The sequence below is a fragment of the Nyctereutes procyonoides genome, unplaced genomic scaffold, assembly GCF_905146905.1.
Source record: "Nyctereutes procyonoides isolate TBG_1078 unplaced genomic scaffold, NYPRO_anot_genome, whole genome shotgun sequence".
NCBI classification, from domain to species: domain Eukaryota; kingdom Metazoa; phylum Chordata; class Mammalia; order Carnivora; family Canidae; genus Nyctereutes; species Nyctereutes procyonoides.
This window is the reverse complement of record NW_026575043.1, coordinates 7,200,806-7,208,370: the sequence shown is the minus strand read 5'-3', so window position 1 is coordinate 7,208,370 and position 7,565 is coordinate 7,200,806. Positions and strand designations below refer to the sequence as shown.

The 7,565-nt window shown below is 45.1% G+C and overlaps 1 protein-coding gene across 5 annotated transcripts in view; it reads left to right on the top strand.

The window, feature by feature from the left end:
• The first annotated feature begins 1,756 nt into the window (after window positions 1–1,756).
• The window catches only part of CDKAL1 (CDK5 regulatory subunit associated protein 1 like 1), a 636,452-nt gene continuing 630,643 nt past the window's right edge, over window positions 1,757–7,565 (top strand). For 2 of the 5 annotated variants that reach the window (XM_055322910.1, XM_055322913.1), the window contains exon 1: window positions 1,758–2,220. The gene's annotated coding sequence lies outside the window, so the exon portion shown is untranslated. Of the gene's footprint in view, window positions 2,221–2,977; window positions 3,110–7,565 lie in introns of all 5 variants that reach the window. The other 3 variants (XM_055322912.1, XM_055322911.1, XM_055322914.1) reach the window with 3 other exon arrangements.

Here is a 7,565-nt window from a genome sequence, read left to right as displayed (position 1 = left end):
CTGTATAGATACCATAAATTTTTTTAACCATTCTCTATTGAGAAGCAGAAAGGGTTTCTGGTATTTTGTTATTACAAGCAATGCTTCAAAAAATAATATGGTACATATATCATTTGGTGTAACTGAACATTTCTATAAGATAAATTCCTAGAGGTAGGGTCACTGGCTTTTCAAATAATTCATAATAAAAGCGTCCTCCCCTCTCATTTCCCTATTCCGCACAGCCAACAACTCCATTTAGGTTTTCAATATTTATTCACTTTTGAAGTGTTGTCCTCAAACCCATCTTCCTGAAAGAATCATCGGCTCAGAGATTTTCATGCTGCCTAATACATCCCAGATTAGATCTAATGCCTATTTTAGCCAACAAGGCTAACCTTCATGTCGTCCCTGCATTTTCCCTCTCCAGCCTTCTTACCATCATCCACCTTTACTCTTTTAGCTTTTATAACATACAAGAGTTTATAATTTCAAGTCTCCATGCATCTGCTTTTACTATCTCACCAGCTTGGAATACCTTTTCTATTTCTCTTAACCTCCCCTGGGGAGTCTCAACCCCCTTATGTAAGAGGAGGAATCTCCCCCTTTCTACTCACTCCACAGGTTTCTGTGTATTCATCTTCCACAGTGATCGCTCTTCTCTATTGAAACTATACCCTTGGGGGTCCCTGGGTGGCGCAGCGGTTTGGCGCCTGCCTTTGGCCCAGGGCGCGATCCTGGAGACGCGGGATCGAATCCCACGTCGGGCTCCCGGTGCATGGAGCCTGCTTCTCCCTCTGCCTGTGTCTCTGCCTCTCTCTCTCTGTGTGTGTGTGTGACTATCATAAATAAGTAAAAAGAAAAAAAAAAAAAGAAACTATACCCTTGATGTATCCTTGAGGTAGAGAGTGGTCTCCCTCCCCCTTTTTAGCTCTAGCGCCCAGCATAGTGCTTGAGGTCACGTGGTGTGCACTTAGTAAAATTCCTTTAAGTGAACTCAACTAGGTCTTGGGAGAAAAGGGGTGGAATGAGTCAGTCTTTGTTCAAGGTATGGTTATGGGCAGGCCATTAAGTGGAAGATTATGTGCTAGGCAGCGGGATTACAGAGAAAGAGAAGGGGCAACGTAAATGTACAAATCTGATTTGCTGGGTAAGGACTGCAGTGGACTTCAGGTCACAGTTTAGATTTTCAGGGCTATGGTGAGCAAAGGATGGCATTGTAACTAGAAGGAATTGCCCCTGGAATAAAGCTCACTATTTCTGTCTTCTTTTTCATGGCCAACTGTCTCCATTTTTTAAAGCAGAGATGCTCTTTCAGGAAACAAGGTCAAGCACAATGTTTTGGGTAAACAATGATAAAGTGAGAAAACACATGGAAGCAATAGGTCAGAATCAGTCAAGTCCATGAAAGTTCTTTCTGCTAAAATGTCTTCGAAGCCTTGAAAAACAAACAAACAAACAACCCCCAGAACCTTGCTTGCTGTTAAACGGTCTACACGGTTTAATCCAATTGGATTTTGTCCTTTTCTACTCTCTTTCCAACGTGACCACTTTTCACCACACGTTGAGGAAGAAAGTAAAATGTAATGAAATGAGCAGGTTCTTTCAGAGTTGGGCAAAGTTGAACTCAGCACAGAGGACTGTCACTACTAGTAGAGTAGCTTTAGGCAAGCACTTACCCTTCGTATCCCCTTTCGTAAAATAATAATAATAATGATAATGACAATAATAATAATAATAATAAGTCGGGGGCACTTGGGTGGCTCAGATGTTGATCCTGGAGTCCTGGGATGGAGTCCCGCCTCGGGCTCCCTGCAGGGAGTGTGCTTCTCCCTCCCTCTGCCTGTGTCTCTGCCTCGGTGTGCCACGAATCAAAAAATAAAATCTTTAAAAAAAAAAAAAAAACAGTAAGTTGGGAGAGAATGTTTATGTTAAGTGGTTAACGCGGTGCCTGACACAGGGTAAGAGTCCGGCAGAAGACAGCTATCAGTCGATTCTAAGAACCCGAGGTGTTGCTGTCTGCTTTCACTCTCGCAACCAAAGGAATTCCAAGGCTAACCTTTTCACCGAAATAAGGGCGACCCGAACTCGCACTTTCGGCGACGACGCAATTTGCCGTCTCCGGGCCACCGTCGCCGAGCATGCGCACAGAGGCGTGGCGGGACGTACGTGTCATGGCGAGCTCCAGCTGAAGGGTCTCCCGTCTGCGGAGGACGGCGTGTGGATCGTGTCCTCGGGCTGGTGTGTGGCTTCCCCGTCTCTCGGCGAGCGTGGCGGGTGCGTCGGTGCGGGGCAGAGTGCCGCTAGCGTTCCTCTAACGGCGGAGCTCTGTTTCTCCAGTGTCGGGCACTCTCGGGCCGTTTGCTGGCTTGTTTCGTAGTTGGAAGGAGACCTGGCCGCGGGGGTCGGGGCTGCCCGAGGGAGGACGCAGGCGTCGCTCGAGGGGCCGCAGCGCAGGGCCGGCCGCCGGGTGCGCGGGCGACCTCGTTCCTTCCGGCCACATCGGATCCTGGGGGTTCTCACGCTTCCTGAGCCGAGTTGGTGGGATGGGACCCACCAACGTAAGGCTTTCGCAGTTACGTAGAGTTGCTGGCGAGACTGGCGCGCCAGTGCCTTTTATTTCTGTGTTTTCCACTTTTGTCCCCTTTTGCTCGTGCAGTCTCCGAATCCCGGGGGACGACCCGTACCCCCGCCCCGCCGCCCCGTTTCCGTCTGGGGGTGGGGAGGACTCGGATATCGCCGGCGGGTCCTAGCGCCGGGCGGGGCCTGTGGCCGCGGCCGGCCCCCGGGTCGCCGTCGCGGCCCGTCCCGGCGGCGGGTAGACGCCGCGGAGCCCCTCGCTGGCGAGGCGGGAGCAGGGCGGAACGTCGGCCTGCTCTGCCTGCAAAACCGCCTCTCACGAAGTCTCGTCTCCTCGAGCTAGTTTTAAGGAGTTCTTACTGTGGTTTTGTGGACTTGCTTGGGAGCTCGCTTTTTCTAATCGGTCTTTATTTTCCAGACTTTCCAGACGACTTGAGACTGACTGATCAAGAGTTAGGTGCTCAAGGGACTCCTTTCTGTATCTCGGAGCTTCCGTGCTGGAGTGGAGCGTTGCACATCGGAACGTTCAGAAAGGCAGCCCAGTTTCCTAGTAACGTTGCCACCCTGGTTGTGTGGAGATGCCATCTTTTCCATATGATGCCATAGCACTGAGTCTGGGAGACATTTTCGTTGGCTTTTAACTCTTCACTTCATTCAAGAGCATTGACCTTCCCGGCCTCATCGACATCTTCTCTTCCGTCGCCTTCTGTCCCCTGCTGATTTTCTGCTTTTCTGGTTGCTGCTTCTTGGTCTCTATTATACGCTGGTTCTCTTCTATTTGGCGGTTAAATTCGGAGATCCTCAGGGCTTGGTTGTTAAGCCTTTTTCTTTCTGGGTGGTCTAATCTGCATTGTAGTTGATGCTTTTGTGTCTATTTTAGCCATCCTAGTGGGTCTGGAGTGGTATGTCGTTGTGGGTTTTTTTTTTTTTTTTAAGATTTTTATTTATTCATTAGACACACACACACACACACACACACACACACACACACAGAGAGAGAGAGAGAGAGGCAGAGACACAGGCAGAGGGAGAAGCAGGCTCCACGCAGGGAGCCCGACCTGGGACTCAATCCCGGGACTCCAGGATCAGGCCCTGGGCTGCGGGAGGCGCTAAACCGCTGAGCCACCCAGGGATCCCTGTCATTGTGGTTTTGATTTGCGTTTCCCTTATAGTTAATGATACCTCTTTTCATATGCTTATTGGCCATTTGTATACCTTCTTTGGAGAAATATGTATTCGTATCTTTTGCCATGTTTTGCACTGGGTTGTCTTTTTATTGTTGACTTGTGTAATGCTTGCATTCTGACACTAGATGTTTATCAGATAATATGGTTTGCGGGAAGTCCAGGCTCAGCGGTTGAGCATCTGCCTTTGGCTCAGATCTTGACCCCGGGGATCCTGGGGTCGAGTCCCACATCGGGCTCCCTGCATGGAGCCTGCTTCTCCCTCTGCCTGTGTCTCTGCCTCTCTGTGTCTCTCATGAGTAAATAAATAAAATCTTTAAAAAAATAAAAAGAACAAAAATCATTTTTTTATATAATTTATTTTTTATTGGTGTTCACTTTGCCAACATACAGAATAACACCCAGTGCTCATCCCGTCAAGTGCCCCCCCCCCAGTGCCCGTCACCCATTCACCCCCACCCCCCGCCCTCCTCCCCTTCACCACCCCTAGTTCGTTTCCCAGAGTTAGGAGTCTTTATGTTCTGTTTCCCTTTCTGATATTTCCCACACGCTTCTTCTCCCTTCCCTTATATTCCCTTTCACTATTATTTATATTCCCCAAATGAATGAGATCATAAAATGGAGAACAAAAATTATTAAAAAAAGACATGATTTGCAAATATATTCTCTAATTGTATGAATTGTCCTTTCACTTTCTTGATGGTGTTGTCCTTTGAAGCATAAAAATTTTTAATTTTGGTGAAGTCCAGTGTTTTTTTCTTTTCTTGCTTGTGCTTTTGGTGTCATAACTAAGAAACCAAGAATGCTTGATCTAACATCATGGAGATTTACATCTATGTTTTCTTCTAAGACTTTTATAGGGTTAGCTTTCAAATTTAGGTCTGTGGTTCATCTTGAGTTAATTTTGGTATGTGAGGTATGTTATGAAAGAATAACTAGGATAAAAATTTTCAAACTTTAGTGCACATCACGATCACCTGGAGGACTTGTTAAAGATTGCTGGGTTTTACTCAGAGTATCTGATTCAGTAGGTCTGGAGTGGAGCCCAAGAATTATCATTTCTTCCAAGCTTCCCAGTGATGCTAATCATCCTAGCTGGGAACCATGATGAAAATTACTGGCGTAGAACTGTAGTTTACAATATGGCTACACACATGAGAACTGCTGGACAGTTTATCTGTTCCCAGGATCTTTTCCCCAAGATTTTTTTTTTTTTTTTTAAGTAATCTCTGCCCCCAATGTGGGGCTCCAGCTCATGACCCTGAGATCAAGAGTACTGCCCTCTACCTGCTGAGCCTGCTAGGCACCCTTATTCCTCATGATTGATTCAACTGCCCTGAGGGTCAATTTTTGGTAAAATTTTTAAAGATATTTTTATTTGTTTACTTGAGAGAGAGAGAGAGAGAGAGAGAGAGAGCGCGAGCAGGGGTTGGGGCTGGAGGTTGAAAGGCAGAGGGAGAAAGCAGACCCCTGCTGAGCAGACGGCCTGATGCGGGGCTCCATCCCAGGACCTCAGGATCATGACCTGATCCAAAGCTCAGATGCTCAACCAACTGAGCCACCCAGGCACCCCTCAATTGTTGGCAATTTCCAAAAGCTACTCAGGTGAATACAGTGAGCACTCAAGATTGAGAACGTCGCTCTGGGAGAATGGTGGATTTCAATCAAGGATGGAATTACCTGGGCAGGTTTTGCATTAATGTCCTTAAATTCCACTCTTGGAGATTCTAATTCAGAATGAGACTACTTTGATACTTCTTTATTAGCTCTCCTAATAAATCACACATGGAAGTAACACTACTGTAGGGTATTTTTTCATTTTTCCTTTCATCATTTTCAGTATCTCCCTTTTCACTGAAGATTTATTTTTTTAAAGATTTATTTATTTATTCATAGAGACACAGAGAGAGAGAGAGAGAGAGAGAGGCAGAGACACAGGCAGAGGGAGAAGCAGGCTCCACGCAGGGAGCCCAACGTGGGACTCGATCTCGGGTCTCCAGGATCACACCCTGGGCTGCAAGCGGCGCTAAACCGCTGCAGATTTTTATTCCCTTTCTCAAACTTGAATTCCTCTATCTTTTGAACAAAGACCTCATGAACTTGTTCCCTTAAATATTGTCTTGCTTTCTTTTTTGTCTAAAACTTTCATTTCCTTATTACTCATTTATAAGTTTCTGAGGACTTACAATTCCTTCTACCAGTTTGTTGTAAGTAAAAATTTTATTAATGATGCGTGAGATTGTTCTAACGTGCTTATGATATGCAGCCAGATTTACCATCCTCTGCTTTATTTTTATCTCCTTTCTCTAAAATGAATGTCTAGAAATGGAATTGCTGGGTCAAAGGACATATATGTTTTAAAGTTTGATAGGTATTGCTAGAACACCTTCCAGAAAGGATCTACCAGTTTTACTATACTTTCAGCCAACAATAGGACTTTTGTTGTTGCTGTTGTTATTTTTTTTATCAGTAGGGTAGACAAAAAATAATATATTCTTTAAACAGTTGCTATTAGTCGTGCTCAAGCATTATTTCCAGTGCTTATTGGCTATTTGCATTTCTTGAGTGCCTGTTTTTCTTTTGCCTCTTTTTCTGGATTGTGTTTATTTCTTAGCGTTGCATTGGACTCTTACGTGGTTTGGGCTTTCCAATTGGGCAGAGCTATAGGTGGGGGAGCTTGGTGTTGAGAGAAGGCCTGGGTTCTAATTCTAGCTCAATCAGTGTACAAATCTTTTTCTTTCTCTGGATTTCAGTTCCGTAAAATGAGAGGCTTAGCAATGTTTCCTACTTCCCTCACTATGTGATATTGTAATGTCTACTTCAGGGGACCCATCTCCTCTTTTTCTGTTCTCTTTCCCTTCTTTGGATCCATGCACAATGCTGTATGAGATGTAAAAATGATGTAGTGAAAAAATAGGGCTTTTAATGGGTCCTTCAGTTCAGAATCCTTCAGTAGGTCTTGGGTAACATTTGAAGACACTACCTGGTCTTAATCTTTCTCCCTCACCTTATTTATTTCATAGACTATAGTGACAGAAGAAACTCTAGGAGTTACTAGCTATTTGTTTCAACCTATCATCCAGTTTAAGAATTTCTTCCTCTGTTATAGAGAGACTAGCTCAATTTGCCGTGAGCATTTTATTAATTCATTCATTTGGTCAACAACTACTGTGTGCCAGCTCTATGCCAGACATTGTTCTAGGTGTCATAGGTAGAGTGGTAAAACAGAGGTAATGCCTTTGTTCCTTATGGAGCTTACACTGCAGTGCGAAACATGGAATTCTGTTCTGCAGTTATGGTATCAGGTTAGAGGTCATTGTGAATGTGTGTGGATGCTTGGACTCTGGGTGGTTATTTTAGATGTGGTTAGGAAAGGCCTCTCTGAAGAGGTGTCATTTGATTAGACAAGTGGTCAGCAAGCCATACAAATATTTAGGGGATGATATTCCACACAGAAAAAACAAACAAGTGTGAAGACCTGTGAGTCAGAGACTTGTTTGGCATGCTCAGAGAAGATCTAAAAGGATTAGTACAGTTGGGACAGAGGGAGTAGCCAGGGGCCCTATCTTGTTAGATCGGGTCATCTACGTAAAAAAAAAAAAAATTTCTTGAGAACCTGCAATGTGCTAGATGTATTTTAGTCACCACTTGGGATAAAGCAGTGAACAGAGCACTCAAAAACCTTTACCTTTGGGGGGCGCCTGGGTGACTCAATTGGTTAAACATCAGACTCTTGATGTCCGCTCAGGTCATGGTCTTGGAGTTTTGAGATTGGGCCCTGTGTCCATCTCTATACTGAGCATGGAGCCTGTTTGGGATTCT